This window comes from Dendrobates tinctorius, unplaced genomic scaffold (assembly GCF_039654945.1).
Source record: "Dendrobates tinctorius isolate UK_male_01 unplaced genomic scaffold, ASM3965494v1 ptg000151l, whole genome shotgun sequence".
NCBI lineage: Eukaryota > Metazoa > Chordata > Amphibia > Anura > Dendrobatidae > Dendrobates > Dendrobates tinctorius.
In genome coordinates, this window is record NW_027361818.1 from 5,732,011 (window position 1) to 5,746,750 (window position 14,740).

A 14,740-nucleotide genomic window follows, 5' to 3' on the forward strand; every position below is an offset into this window, starting at 1 on the left:
AAGAGTAATACAATGCCAAAAATGTAAAATAAAGTATTCGATGGAAACCACATGGTTCTTGGTAATATGTATTGAGTAGAGTTACTGTAAAGCAAGCAGATTTAGAGGACCAATCCATCGGCCACATAATTAATCTGTGGACATCATCCAAGTTTCTTCTTTTGATTAGCTGTCCTGGAGTGCCAGGTCTGATAAAACTGCCCCAGACCTTTGAGGGTGTTCTCCTTCCTTTGATGCATCTGGTGTATGTCTCCATCATCTCCACTCCTTGGTTGTCCAAGGAAATGTGACCTCTGCCTCCATCGTTGTCAGATAGGAATTGTTTTACTAACTCTTCTACTTGGGTTTTCCGGTACTGCAACATTTTATTAGAACTGTCCATGACAGTGGGAGAGAGGGAAAGTTCTCCTTGTAGCGTGGGTCTAGAAAGGTGACCAGCCAGTAATTAGTGTAGGCCAAACTGCGTACAAGGGTCATGGGAAAGACATCAGAACATAAACAGCCTGTGTGCCAGACTGCCAGCAGTCAATACTTCCCTGCCCCCACAAAGAGGACAACTGTCCATATTGTCCTCTTCATCTTCCCTCTCCTCCTCATCCTCAGGCCATCCATGCCATGAACAGATGGACTGAAGGTGGTATGGGTATTACCATCTGTAGCGCAGGCAACCAGCTCCTGTTCCACCTCCTCATCCTCATTATCACCTAATTCTCATTGAGAAGATGAGATGAGGATAGGCTGTGTTAGATCACCCAGTATAGATTCTTACTCAACTTGATCCGTCTCGAAGCCTCCTCTTTAATTGTGAGCAGCAAGAGTTTCAGTAGACAGAGAAGAGGTATGGTGGCACTGATTATGGCATCTTAGCCGCTCACCATCTTGGTCGAGTCCTCAAAGTTTTGGAAAATGACACAGATGTCAGACATCCATGACCACTCATCAGCTCTTATGTGCAGAGTCTGACCGGAATACCGATGGATATGGTCTCACTGGTATTCAACTACTGCCCTCTGCTGTTCACAAAGCCTTGCTAACAAATGTAATGTTGAGCTCCCAAATGAGAAAAGAATAAATGAAGAACTCACCCATAGAAACACAAGGACAGCGCAAAGCGGCCATAGTCCGTCAGGCTTTTTCATCTGCTCACTCCCCTGCCACTAGCACACCGCACACTGCACTTTAATATGATGTGGATGTTATTCTAATATGGATTAAAATAAGTTTAACATCAAGGACCGGGTGAGTGATCCATTTCCTCTTTTCTCATTTGTGAGCTATATGGTTATTTTTCTTATATGCACCACCCTGAAAAGGACCTGGAAATTGAACCTTAAGTAAGATTTGTATTCAATAAAACACTTTTTTGAGCTGATTTAATTGGTGTCTAATCTTCTAAAGTTTACTTAAGGGCTCATGCCCATTTGTGAGAAAAAAACGATCCGATTTCCTGACCGAAAAAACGGACGAGTGCAATGCAAGTGTCATGCGAGTGTAATGCAATTTCAGTGCGATTTTTCCATGGAACATCCGTATGACATGCCTATGACATGCGCATGCAATCTGTATGCAATGCAATTTTAAGATAAGCTTTTACATACAGCAGTTCTCTCTATGTAAAAACTCATGTTAAAATATGTTAAAATAGCATCATAAAAAAAGCTATACACATCGTTTAAAAACCAAATAATCCTCAATATATATATATATATATACTTCAGATAAATAGCTCCATCTGGTAATGTGGTGATTTGTGTGCCCTAGTATGCCGTTCATCTGTTTGCTCTTTGCTGGGAAAAATCATTACAGAACCCGACAGGATAGGGGACATGGTTTACATACAGTAAACCATTTCATATTAGTAAGATTTATATATGTCCCTCACTAATAATGTTAGTAGTGTGTGTGTGTAAAATTCTGGAGCTGTAGTTGTTAAAATGAAGGATTAATTCCCGAAAAAAACTGGCGTGAGCTCCTGTGCAATTTTCTCTGCCAGAGAGGGAAAGCCAGTGACTAAGGGCAGAAATTAATAGCCTAGAGAGGGACCATTGTTTTTGGGACCCCCTGGCTAAAAAAATCTGCCCTCAGCCACCCCAGAAAAGGCCCATCTGTAAGATGTGCCAATTCTGGCACTTACCCCCTCTCTTTCCATTGCCCTGTAGCGGGTGGCATATGGAGTAATAAGGGGTTAATGTCACCTTGCTATTGTAAGGTGACATTAAGTCTGGTTAATAATGGAGAGGTATTAATAAGACACCTCTCCATTATTAATCCACTAGTCTGAAAGGGTTACAAAAACACACAGACATTAAGAATAAAGACTTTTCTCTATCGCTTCATTGGGGGACACAGAGACCATGGGTGTATGCTGCTGCCACTAGGAGGCTGACATTATGCACAAAAAAAGGTTAGCTCCTCCTTCGCAGTGTACACCCCAATGACCGGCAGGAAATTCCTCAGTTTAGCTTAGTGTCAGTATGAGGTGGACACGGGTCTTTCATTAGACCCCTATCTACCTCGATGTGCGTCATTCCTTTTCAGGTTGCGAAGGGATACAGTGTGAATGGTCACAACTGTACTCCCAGAAAGAGACTGTGAGTACGGCATGTACTGCCACCCCGTATCCTCATAGCTCTCAATGGCGGGACCACAGCTTAGCACGGGTGCGTGCCAGCGATCCGGAGAGTCCTCGCCTCCCGCCTTCCACCCACTCGCCTACCAGAGCCTGTCGGTCGTATGAGGCGCGGATACCACAAAGACGCAGACAGCGTGGGATATATCAGGTACCTTTATTGCAAACGGAGGTGAGTATGCAGTCCAAGACGCGGCCCCCTGGCGGTTTCAGGATTCTTGGGAGCGGTCGCCGAGGGAGTACTGTGGAGTCTCTGTGCCGCACGCGCCTCCCGGCGGCCGCCGCATTCGTACGGGCCCCGGCTGTTGCGCGGGCTTTGTTCTACGCTTCTCCACCTCCTTCTTTCTTCGGCGTTCGGCAGGGGATCCAGGTGATAGGTAGGGAGGTGGCCGCGGCGACGCTGCAAGACCTCCGCACCGCCCCACGCTGACAGGCGGCCGCCGCCATTAATTTAGTCCCCGGATTCATTTCGGGCCTTCTCTGACATCGTGGCTACGCCCCCCACTCTCTCTCATAGGCGGGCTTCTCTCCCGCCCGTTCTAGGACCACCCACCGCCTCTCAGAACCTGCGGTGGGCAGCGGGCGGTACCCTCTTTGCCTCAGCGGCTTGCTCCGTCCATCTTCTTCGTTTGAAGGTGCGCGTTTATCCTGATTCCCTCCGGCTGCCGCCATTTTATCAGCCTGTCAGCCGGACACAGAGGGATTCCACGTTCTCGTCTGCTGGGGCCCTGCATCTTCAGACGAGCCGTGTATCAGCACCTTTGGGGACACCACATCGTGAGTAGCTCTGCAACTGCAGACTGACACCCTTCTCTGCCTTCTGCCCCCAACCTTCCGGCATTCTTCAGGGTTCTTCTTTTCTCCTTCATTATGGCTAACTCTAAGGCTGAGCGTGGCCGTCCGCCTGCCCCCACCGGCTCTCTAGTCCAGTTCTTCGCATGCTCCTCTTGCAATCGCAAACTTCCCTCAGGTCAGCCTACTCCCCTCTGCCTGGACTGCAGCAATCCCATTCAGCATGACCCCGTCCAGGAGCCACCTATTGCGCCACGTGAAAGCGAACCCCCCATTCCTGGTTGGACCTCGTCTCTTTCACAATCTGTGGCAGACCTCACCAGGGTGTCTCAGTCCCTAGTAGCCGTCCTTGATAAGTTGCCCCTGGACACTTCTGCAGGGTCCAGCAGGTCACATGAAGCTCCATCTGAGCCAGCCAGCAGAAGCCGCAAAAGGCCCAGACAGGATCTCCGGCCGGGATCCCCTCCTGGCCTCACATCCCCACATAGTCTTTCCCAGCAGTCGCCCTCCCGTGCCTCCTCACCCGAGTCAGGTGAAGCGTTCTCGGATGTGTCATCCGAAGGGATCTTAGACCTGGACTCGGACCAGGATGCGGACATGAAGGTTACGGTACAGAACCTCATTGCTGCGATTAACCACACCTTCGAAATCTCAGACTCCCCTGCGAAACCCTCAGAACAGGAGGTTTCGTTCAGACAGGCAGAAACACCTTCCAGGGTCTTCGCCTCCCACTCTGAGTTTGGCAAGATCCTTACCAGGGAAAGAGAAAATCCGACCAGGCGCTTTCAAAGAGGGAAGCGCCTCGGCGTGCTGTACCCGTTTGCCAAGGAGCTCACCGACAACTGGTCTGCTTCCCCCTCGGTAGACGCACCCGTGTCCAGACTGTCTAACAACACGGTCCTCCCGATTTCAGGTGTGGCGTCACTAAAGGATTCGAATGATAGGATTATAGAATCCTTAGCAAAGTCAGCATTCGAAGCGGCTGCAGCGGTGCTGAGCCCAGCCTTCGCTTCCTCTTGGGTAGCGAAGGCCATAGCCACTTGGGCAGAAGATCTCCGCAAGGGCATCCTTCAAAAAAGTCTCTTACCAATCTGCCTTTTCAGGGAGCGCATCTCTTCGGATCCCAGCTGGATCAGATTATTAAGGACGCCACTGGAGGCACAAGTTCCCTCCTCCCTCAGTCCAAGCCTCGCAGACCTCCACTAAAACGTCAGTTTCGGCCCTTTCGGACTTTCCGCCGTTTCAATACAGCAGACAACTTCTCTAACCAACAGAGAACGCAGGCACGCCAGGATAGAAAAAAGGTGTCTTTCAGACCCACTCCCTCCTGGCGATCTCACTCCTCCCAGGGCAGATCCTCCAGATCCATATCTGGACGGTCCACATCAGCATGACTATCAACCAACCCCCGAGGGTCCTTCCCAATTGGGAGGTTGACTTCTTTTCTTCAGAGACATCTAGCTTGCCTCAGTAGAGGACGCTTGGGTCAGGGAGGTGGTATCATCAGGATACAAGATAGAGTTAATTTCTCGTCCCCGGGATCGTTTCTTCGAATCCCAACCTCCAAAAGATCCTGCCTTAGTTCCGGGGTTCTTTGAGTCCATCGCCTCTCTCCTCAGTTCCGGAGTGATCGTGCCCGTCCCCGAGTCAGAACGGTTCAAAGGGTTTTACTCAAACATGTTTGTGGTACCGAAAAAAAGCGGTACAGTTCGCCCCATCTTGGACCTCAAGTCACTCAACAAGACAGTCCGACTGCGTCATTTCCGAATGGAGTCTCTTCGGTCGGTAATCGCTTCCATGGAGATGCAGGAGTTCATGTGTTCAACAGACATTCAAGATGCCTATCTACATGTTCCCATATTCTCCGGCCATCAGAAATTCCTGCTTTTCACAATTCGCCAGGAACACTGCCAATTTGTTGCACTGCCATTCAGTCTCGCCACCGCACCCAGAGTATTTACGAAGATCATGGCAGCGTTGATGGCCTTGTTGAGAATCAGAGGTCTCGTTCTTTTTCCATACCTCGACGACATTCTGATCAAAGCTCCATCCTTTCATCAAGCTCGCCAAAGTCTTACCATCGTCCTCGACACCCTGTCCAATTTCCGGTGGCTCATCAACAAAAAGTCCTGCCTTGTTCCGACACAACGTCTTGTGTTTCTGGGTCTATTGTTCGACACTCATCGATCAAAGGTTTTTCTCCCACAAGAAAAGATTTGCTCCCTGCAGCGGGATGTACGAGCGCTGCAGATCTTACGACTTCCATCTCTCCGGACAACCATGAAAGTCATGGGAAAGATGGTGGCGGCGACAGAGGCGGTTCCCTTTGCCCAATTTCACTCCAGACCTCTCCAACACGCCATACTGTCTCAGTGGAACAGGTCTGTTCTTTCCCTGAACCGCCCATTTTGTCTTTCATACCGCGTCAAGCAGTCCCTCAATTGGTGGCTGACGTCTCCTCTCATCTCCCTAGGATGGTCATTCCTTCCCATTCACTGACAGATTGTGACAATGGATGCCAGCCTCCTCGGCTGGGGGCAGTGTTCCGCAGTCACACTGTTCAGGGTCGATGGTCGATTCAGGAGTCAGCTCTGCCGATCAACGTCCTCGAGATACGAGCGATTCATCTGTCTCTTGTTCACTGGGAGAGGCTTCTCAAGGGCCTGCCTATCCGGATTCAGACAGACAATGCCACAGCGGTGGCATATGTCAACCACCAGGGGGGACACGGAGTGTCTCAGCCCTGGCAGAAGTGTCCAAGATTCTTCATTGGGCAGAGATTTCAGCTTCCGCACTGCAGCTTTGCAAAGCTGCAACCTGGTCATTGGTTCACACGTTTGTGAAATTCTACAAGGTCCACACCTACGCTTCGGCGGATGCCAGCCTAGGTAGAAGGATCCTGCAGGTACCGGTGGTGAGTCCGCTTGCCTGATGGAAGTTTGTTCTCCCTCCCCAGGGACTGCTTTAGGACGTCCCATGGTCTCTGTGTCCCCCAATGAAGCGATAGAGAAAACAGGATTTTTGGGCTGCTTACCGTAAAATCTGTTTCTCGGAGCCTTCATTGGGGGACACAGCACCCTCCCATGTTCTGCAACTCCTGTTCTTATGTTTGTTAGTTATTTACAGTTGAGTTGTCTGTTCTGTTTTTCAATCTATTCTGTTACTTCTCCTACTGCTTTCTCACTAACTGAGTAATTTCCTGCCGGTCGGTGGGGTGTACACTGCGGAGGAGGAGCTAACCTTTTTTTGTGCATAGTGTCAGCCTCCTAGTGGCAGCAGCATACACCCATGGTCTCTGTGTCCCCCAATGAAGGCTCCGAGAAACAGATTTTACGGTAAGCAACCCAAAAATCCTGTTTTAATGAAATAAACACACATTTTTTCCATCTTTATTTAACTCCCAATGCAATTGAAGCCATCGTTCTCCTATAAAAAAAACCAAAATAAAAAAGCAACAATATCCCATACCTGCGCAGCCTTCCGGCCTGACCGGACATGAACTCATTAGCATGGGAAAGTTTCTGAACATTTTCCCACGCTGTCAGTACACCGCGGATCAGGCGGGGAGTCTGCGCAGCCTCAGTGACTACTGCTGACATCACTTAGACTGCGCAGACTCCCCGCCTGACCTGAGGTGAACTCAACAGCGTGTGGAAATGTTCAGAAACTTTCCCACATTAATGAGTTCATGTCCAGTCAGTCTGTGAGGCTGCGCAGTCAGCTTCTCCTTCATTTTCCCATGGATTATAAGAAGCACCACCATTTTATTAAAAAAAGGTTTTTCCTATTTTTCTCCTCAAAGGGGGCGTCTTATAATCCAGAGCATCTTATAAAGTGAAAAATAAGGTACATATTTTAAAAAATTATATATATATATATATATATATATATACTGTATATATATGTAAATCAAGGCAGAAAAGTCCAGCAAGCGGAAACTTAAGGTGGTATAATAAAACGGTTTGAGACCGTGAAGAAGGCGGCAGTTGTTACCGCCGAAATGCATAGTCTGTTCAGCATTCTGTCTGCATCTTGCTACTGAACTCTGGACTTTTTAAATTATCTGCAAAAAAAATTCTTGGATTTTATTATAGCACCTGAAGTTTCCGCTTGCTGGACTTTTCTGCCTTGATTTCTTCATTGTTGGACTTGTTCCCAGTCTTAGTCCGTGCAACACAGAGGAAACAGGTATTTACCATCCAGAGCTCAGAGGTCAGCTGGTCTATGTGTTGTTTTGCTATATATATATATACATATGTCAGTGACGACTACAACTAGTATAGCGTTGCTGTCTATAAATTATAGGGGGACCCCACGCCATTTTGTTCCTTGAAATAATCATTCATTAATTAAATACATATCCATAATTTTGAACCAACACTATACTAATTGTATTTGTCACTAATATATATATATATATATATACACTGTATATATATATATATATATATATATATATATATTAGTGACAAATACAATTAGTATTTGTATTGCGAAAGTATTCAGCCCCCTGATACTTTTTAAACTTATCCCACATATCGTGCTTCAAACATAAAGATACCAAATGTAAATTTTTGGTGAAGAATCAACACCAAGTGGGACACAATTGTGAAGTTGGTTATTTTAAATTTTTATGGAATTGGAAAAACTAAAAAGTGGTGTGTGCAATATTATTCGGCCCCTTTACTTTCAGTGCAGCAAACTCACTCCAGAAGTTCATTGTGGATCTCTGAATGATCCAATGTTGTCCTAAATGACTAATGATGATAAATATAATCCACCTGTGAGTAATCAAGTCCCCGTATAAATGCACCTGCTCTGTGATAGTCTCAGGGTTCTGTTTGAAGCACAGAGAGCATCATGAAGACCAAGGAACACAACAGGCAGGTCCGTGATACTGTTGTGGAGAAGTTTAAAGCCGGATTTGGATACAAAATGATTTCCAAAACTTTAAACATCCCAAGGAGCACTGTGCAAGCGATCATATTGAAATGGAAGGAGTATCATACCACTGCAAATCTACCAAGACCCGGCCATCCCTCTAAACTTTCATTTCAAACAAGGAGAAGACTGATCAGAGATGCAGCCAAGGGGCCCATGATCACTCTGGATGAACTGCAGAGATCTACAGTTGAGGTGGGACAGTCTGTCCATAGGACAACAATCAGTTGTACACTGCACACATCTGGCCTTTTTGGAAGAGTGGCAAGAAAGCCATTTCTCAAAGATATCCATAATAATTGTCATTTAAAGTTTGCAATAAGCCACCTGGGAGACACACCAAACGTGGAAGAAGGTGCTCTGGTCAGATGAAACCAAAATCCTTTTTGGCAACAATGCCAAACGATATCTTTGGCGTAAAGACAACACAGCTCATCACCCTGAACAAACCATCCCCACTGTCAAACATGGTGGTGGCAGCATCATGGTTTGGGCCTGCTTTTCTTCAGCAGGGACAGGGAAGATGGTTAAAATTGATGGAAAGATGGATGGAGCCAAATACAGGACCATTCTTGAAGAAAACCTGTTGGAGTCTGCAAAAGACCTGAGAATGGGACGGAGATTTGTCTTCCAACAAGACAATGATCCCAAACATAAAGCAAAATCTACAATTGAATGCTTCACAAATAAATGTATCCTGGTGTTAGAATGGCCAAGTCACAGTCCAGACCTGAATCCAAACGATAATCTTTGGAAAGAGCTGAAAACTGCTGTTCACAAACGATCTCCATCAAACCTCACTGAGCTCGGGCTGTTTGCCAAGGAAGAATGGGCGAGAATTTCAGTCCCTCGATGTACAAAACTGACAGAGACATACCCCAAGCGACTTGCAGCTCTAATCACAGCAAAAGGTGGCGCAACAAAGTAATAAGTTAAAGGGGTTGAATAATATTGCACGCCCCACTTTTCGGTTTTTGAATTTCCACAAAAATATAAAATAACCAATAAATTTCATTCAACTTTACAATTGTGTCCCACTTGTTGTTGATTCTTCACCAAAATTTTACATTTGGTATCTTTATGTTTGAAGCATAATATGTCGAAAAAGGTTGAAAAGTTCCAGGGGGCCGAATACTTTTGCAAGGCACTGTATATACAGGGTGGTCCAAATGTAGGTGGACAGAAAATAACATTTATTTTGATTTATATATAAAATTATATTTACTAACACAAGCATAACATTGACAATTACATTTTATTTTGAACAATAATACAAAAGCCCTTAAATTTTATCAACGCAGGTGCGCAAACTGTTTTCCATCACAATTTGCATAGCTTTGAAGTCTGCCTCTTACGCTTTGTAATGGTAGGTGGGGGTTCCATGAGTCCAGAGCCGGAGAAAGTGGATGCAATCGTGTCCTGGCCTACCCCCAGGACCAAGAACCAGGTGATGTCCTTCGGGGACGAACCCACTGATGTGCGCATGGACGCGTGCCAACAGGCCCGGCCTCCTTAGCGCACTCAAAAAGGGGGAGGTGTAATGGTAATGTAAAATATGTATGACTTTTCCGGAACATTCCAGAACCTTCCATTCACTACACTGAAAAAAATGATCCATGGCTGACACACGCTGCAAATGTGACCCCCCTTCTTCCCCCCTCGTCACACATTGCAGCTATGTGCCTGCAGGTGGTAACCCTACACTAGGTCTTTCCTGTCACCCCCCTCTCCAAAGGAATGTTAATTAGCTAGTGGAAAGAATTTCCTTTATCTGAAACATGTGCCCTCATCGATATATATGGGAGATAGTAAAATGAGCCTACCTCGGACCCCGTTCGCGACAGAAAAATGAAACGGACTTTTCTGCGACGTGCTCCGATCTGGCTTCAGTACAGTGGTTCTTGCTAAGTTATAGCCCTAATAGAAACCGAGAAATGGATTTCTCCTAAGCGGTGTGACATAATTACTGCATGTATGGATTTGAATTATTGCCTTCGACACACTGGATAAGATGATACCTTGTGCGTCTCTATACGAGGTACCCCCTGCGAGATATAGTTATTATAAGTTTTGTAGTCAGATTCTAACTCCAAGAGTAAGGGGAAGACCATCACCAGACAGCCCTTTTGGTGATGTCACAAGCCCAGACTTATAAGTCTGCAACTGAGCCCCCCCCCTTATTGTTGCTGCTTGGGAGCTCTGTGCCATAAGACGTCATTCATGAACTATGATGTCTGGCTCCACCCCCAGTATGGTTCTGTCTGATTTGCCTGAAAAGATCTAAGTACCATGTGAGTGTTTTCTTCTTTAACCTTGTTTTATTTGTAATTGCATTGTACATATATTATTGTCTCATTTTGTAAAGCCTTTTTTATCTTTTGTAAACACTGCCTTTCTTTTGGGATAAAATATAAAATTTATTAGTTTGGTCTCCTTGCTCTGTGGCGAGTCTACGCGCCTATAAGATAATTACGCTACTAATTTGGGGTTTTGCTACGGACTCTCTTAATTAACTTATTGATTAAGAGAATCGTAGCTGTGGCGGCGAAGTGTGTTTTGGTTGGTTGGGCTAGCTGGCAGTGACCGAAGGGTTTTATAAGCTGATTGTGTAGCTGTGGCCAAAGCATTTATAATTCCCTCACTGCAGTGGCCTAATAGCCCGTGCACAACAAGCAGCCCATCCGGCGACTAATTATCCTAGGTGTAGTTCCCTGACTGACCTGAGGGTAAGGGGGCGGCGGAGAACTGCAAGTTCCAAAGGAGACCTGAAAAGTGGGATATACATAAATCCCTGCAGCTTGCAACATATTCAGGCAGTGGTGGGATGACCAAATTAAACCCCCCTGTGGTAAATTGTTAGGGCAAGACTAGCTTGCTGTTTTTTTTATCACATGGTGCCACCGATGGGATAACTAAGATAAGCCCCCCTGCGCCTGTGATATCAGTGTGCAGCCAAAGGTCACATCCCCTGGTCCATGACATATTGATGGTACCAGGTGGGTATCGTGACATATTGGTGGCACAGTGGTGGGATCACAGAGCATTAGTGATCTGGTTTGAGCAATCATTCCTCTCACTAAAGACGTGCACGGGTCTTCCGAGTACCCTGCAGCAAAAGTTTTGGAGACCAAAACTCAGTGTTTATTAGTTCTGAGACAATTGTGTGTACGTGTGATTACTCCCCTCCCTTCTCTCTGTTTTTCTATCCTATCTTTTATTTGGCCACCATGGCTACGCGGGGAGAGTCTTATTATAAGCAGCTTAAGAAGGATGCCGTTAGGGCCCTGCGCAAGGCAAACCAGATTGACGACACCGACAAGAACAAAGCCCAGTTGGACGCGGCTCTGGTGCAATGGGATGAGAGCCAGGGCACAGAAGGCAGCACCAGTGCCGATGGTGCAGCCGCAGAGGTCCAGCTGGTGCAGGCCAGCCTGCCCGGCAGCCAGGAAGTCATGGACCGCTATCTGCAATGGCCCTGCAACAGATCTCCGCCGACGATATGGACAGGCGCCTCCAGCTGATCCTGGAAGCTTGAGAGAGCTGAGCGCCAAGCAGAGGCCCAGAGAGCCGAGTGGCAGGCCAAGAGAGCCCATGAACTGGAGATGCTCTGGCAGGGGGAACACCCTCCATAGCTCGAAGCCGCGAGCCCAACAATGATCGACTCCGAAGCCCCAGCCAGAACATTTTCCTGTGATGGAAAAGGATGGGGACTTGGACATGTTTTTGCGGGCCTTTGAGAAAGCCTGCAGACAGTACAGGCTGCCTAGGGTTCAATGGGCAAGGTACTTGACTCCAGGGCTGGAGGCGTTTTCTTCTCTCCCGCCAGAAGAAGATGACAACTATGACGCCATCAAGCAGGCCCTGATCACCAAATACCAGCTGACCCCTGAGGTGTACCGCAAGAAGTTCTGGAACCTCCAACATGGCCCACACAATAGTTCTAGTGATGTGGCACATGGATTTGGGTCCCACTTTGACCAGTGGACCCAAGGACTGTCAGTGACCAACTTTGCACAGCTGTGGGACCTGATGATCAAAAACCAGTTCTTGCATCTTTGCCCAGCTGAGGTCCGCCAAATCATGATGGACAGAGTGCCCGAAGACGTGGCTTAAGCAGCGCAGATTGCCGATGCCTATGAGGCCAACTGGAGACATGGAAGCCAGTCTCCGCCAGCTGGAGAGGGGGTAAGCCTGCATCCCACCCCAGTGCTCCTGCCAGCTGTCCCTCTGAAGGCCCTGCCTCCTTTACCAACGCCAGGCCGACATCAGACCCTCGCCAGTGTTTTTTCTGCAAACGGACTGGACATGTCAGCGCCATCTGTCTGGAGAAGCAGAAGACCCCCCCAGCCAAGGCCTCTGGGCCCAACGCCTCTGTTTTTTTGGTGGGTGGTGTGGTTGGGAGGATGGAGGACAACATGCAACGTGTCCGGGTGGAGGCCAGACTTGCTAGAGGCCTCAAGGACACCAGGGCTGAACGAACCCTCATACGTCCTGGACTGACGGCCTCTGAAGAGTTTATTGAGGGGAAAACCCTAACGGTAACCGGGATTGGGGACACCCGCTATCCCTTGCCAGTGGCCCGGGCTTTTCTTGATTGGGGTGCTGAGAGCGGGGTGAGGGAAGAGGGAGTGTCCGAAAACCTGCCCACTGATGTTTAATTGGGGACTGATTTGGGGAGAATGGTTGCATACTACGTCCCTGACACCCCTCCCCAATCTGATAATAAGGGTAACGTTAACCCTGATGATGATGATGATGATGATGGGAAACTGAATGTGATACCTGCCAATGCCTTGATGAGTAATGATGCAACTAATAACCATTCTTTCCCTAGGAATGACGCTGATGATGTTGTCAATGTGCCAACTGAAATTAATAATCATTCTTTCCCTAGGAAGGATGCTGATGATGATGTACCTGTGCCAGTTGAACCTGATAACCATTTTTCTGCAAAGGGTGATGTGTCCACAGGTACAGGAGTGCTCAGCCCCATCGCTCTGCGGAGTGAGACTGTTTAGGAACCCCTAGCAGGGGTGAGCGTCGGTGCTACAGGAAATGGGGAGGTGCATGGGAGCAGTGAGGAAGGTGATTCCATGCCACTGACCAGTGCCACCAAGGAAGGTAACTGGCCCATAAGTAGCACTGCTCCTGAAATGTTGGGGGTGGATGGGGAGGTTGAGCTCATAGCAGTGCCGGCTGATGGGTCTGTAGAAATCCCCGGAGAGACAGCATACGTAGCCGCTGTCACACGCAGTCAGAATGCCCGGATTGCAGGTGTAACGCCCTGCCTTCTGGACCCTCCTCAGCTACAGGAGAGACTGAACCAGAGGTGAACCTAGAGCAGGTTCCAGAGGGTTCCAGTGAGGAAGGGACCCTGACATCACTTCTGGCTGCCTCCAGCCAGGAGTTCCAGGCTGCTCAGTACTCAGATTCGAGCCTGTAGAAATTGAGACACCTCACCGAGACGCCCACCTCCACGACTGATAAGGAGAGGGTGTTCTGGGAACGAGGAAGGTTGCACCGAGAGACAGTACCTGGAGAATCCCAAAAGGAGTGGTTGAGGGAAAGACAGCTGGTCGTCCCCTATTAGTTCATAATGGAGTTGTTGTGGATTGCCCATGAGGTTCCACTCTCTGGACACTTTGTGGTCAGCAAAACTAAGGCACGGCTGTCTCAACACTTCTATTGGCCCAAGATGGGGACAGATGTAACCAACTACTGCCGCTTCTGTGTCACCTGTCAAAGAGTGGGGAAGGCGGGGCCTGCTCTTAAGGCTCCCCCTCACTTTGCCGGTGATAGAGGAGCCTTTCCAGAGAATCGCGTTGGACATTGTAGGCTCGCTGGCCGTCCCCAGCAGCTCGGAAAGCATACATTCTTACCATGGTAGACTACACTACCCGGTACCCAGAGGCAGTAGCTCTGTCCTCAACCAGCGCGTATAATGTGGCGGATGCACTGGTGACCATCTTTTCAAGGGTGCTTACCGATCAAGGGACCCAATTCATGTCTCATCTAATGGAGGCTTTCTGTGAGAAAATGCAGGTGAGGCACCTGGTATCGAGTGCGTATCACCCACAGACCAATGGTTTGTGTGAACGCTTCAACGGTACCCTCAAACAGATGCTCCGCATGCTGGTTGAGACCCATGGGCGCGACTGGGAGCAGTACCTCCCACATCTGCTATTCGCTTACGGAGAAGTTCAGCAGGCCTCGACGGGGTCCTCCCCCTTTGAGCTCCTGTATGGCAGGCGAGTCTGGGGACCCCTTGGGTTGATAAGAGAATCCTGGGAAGATGAGCCAAACCCCACTGAAGTGTCCATCGTGGATTATGTCATGCACTTCCGTGGCAAGATGCAGACCTTGACAAAGTTGGTACAT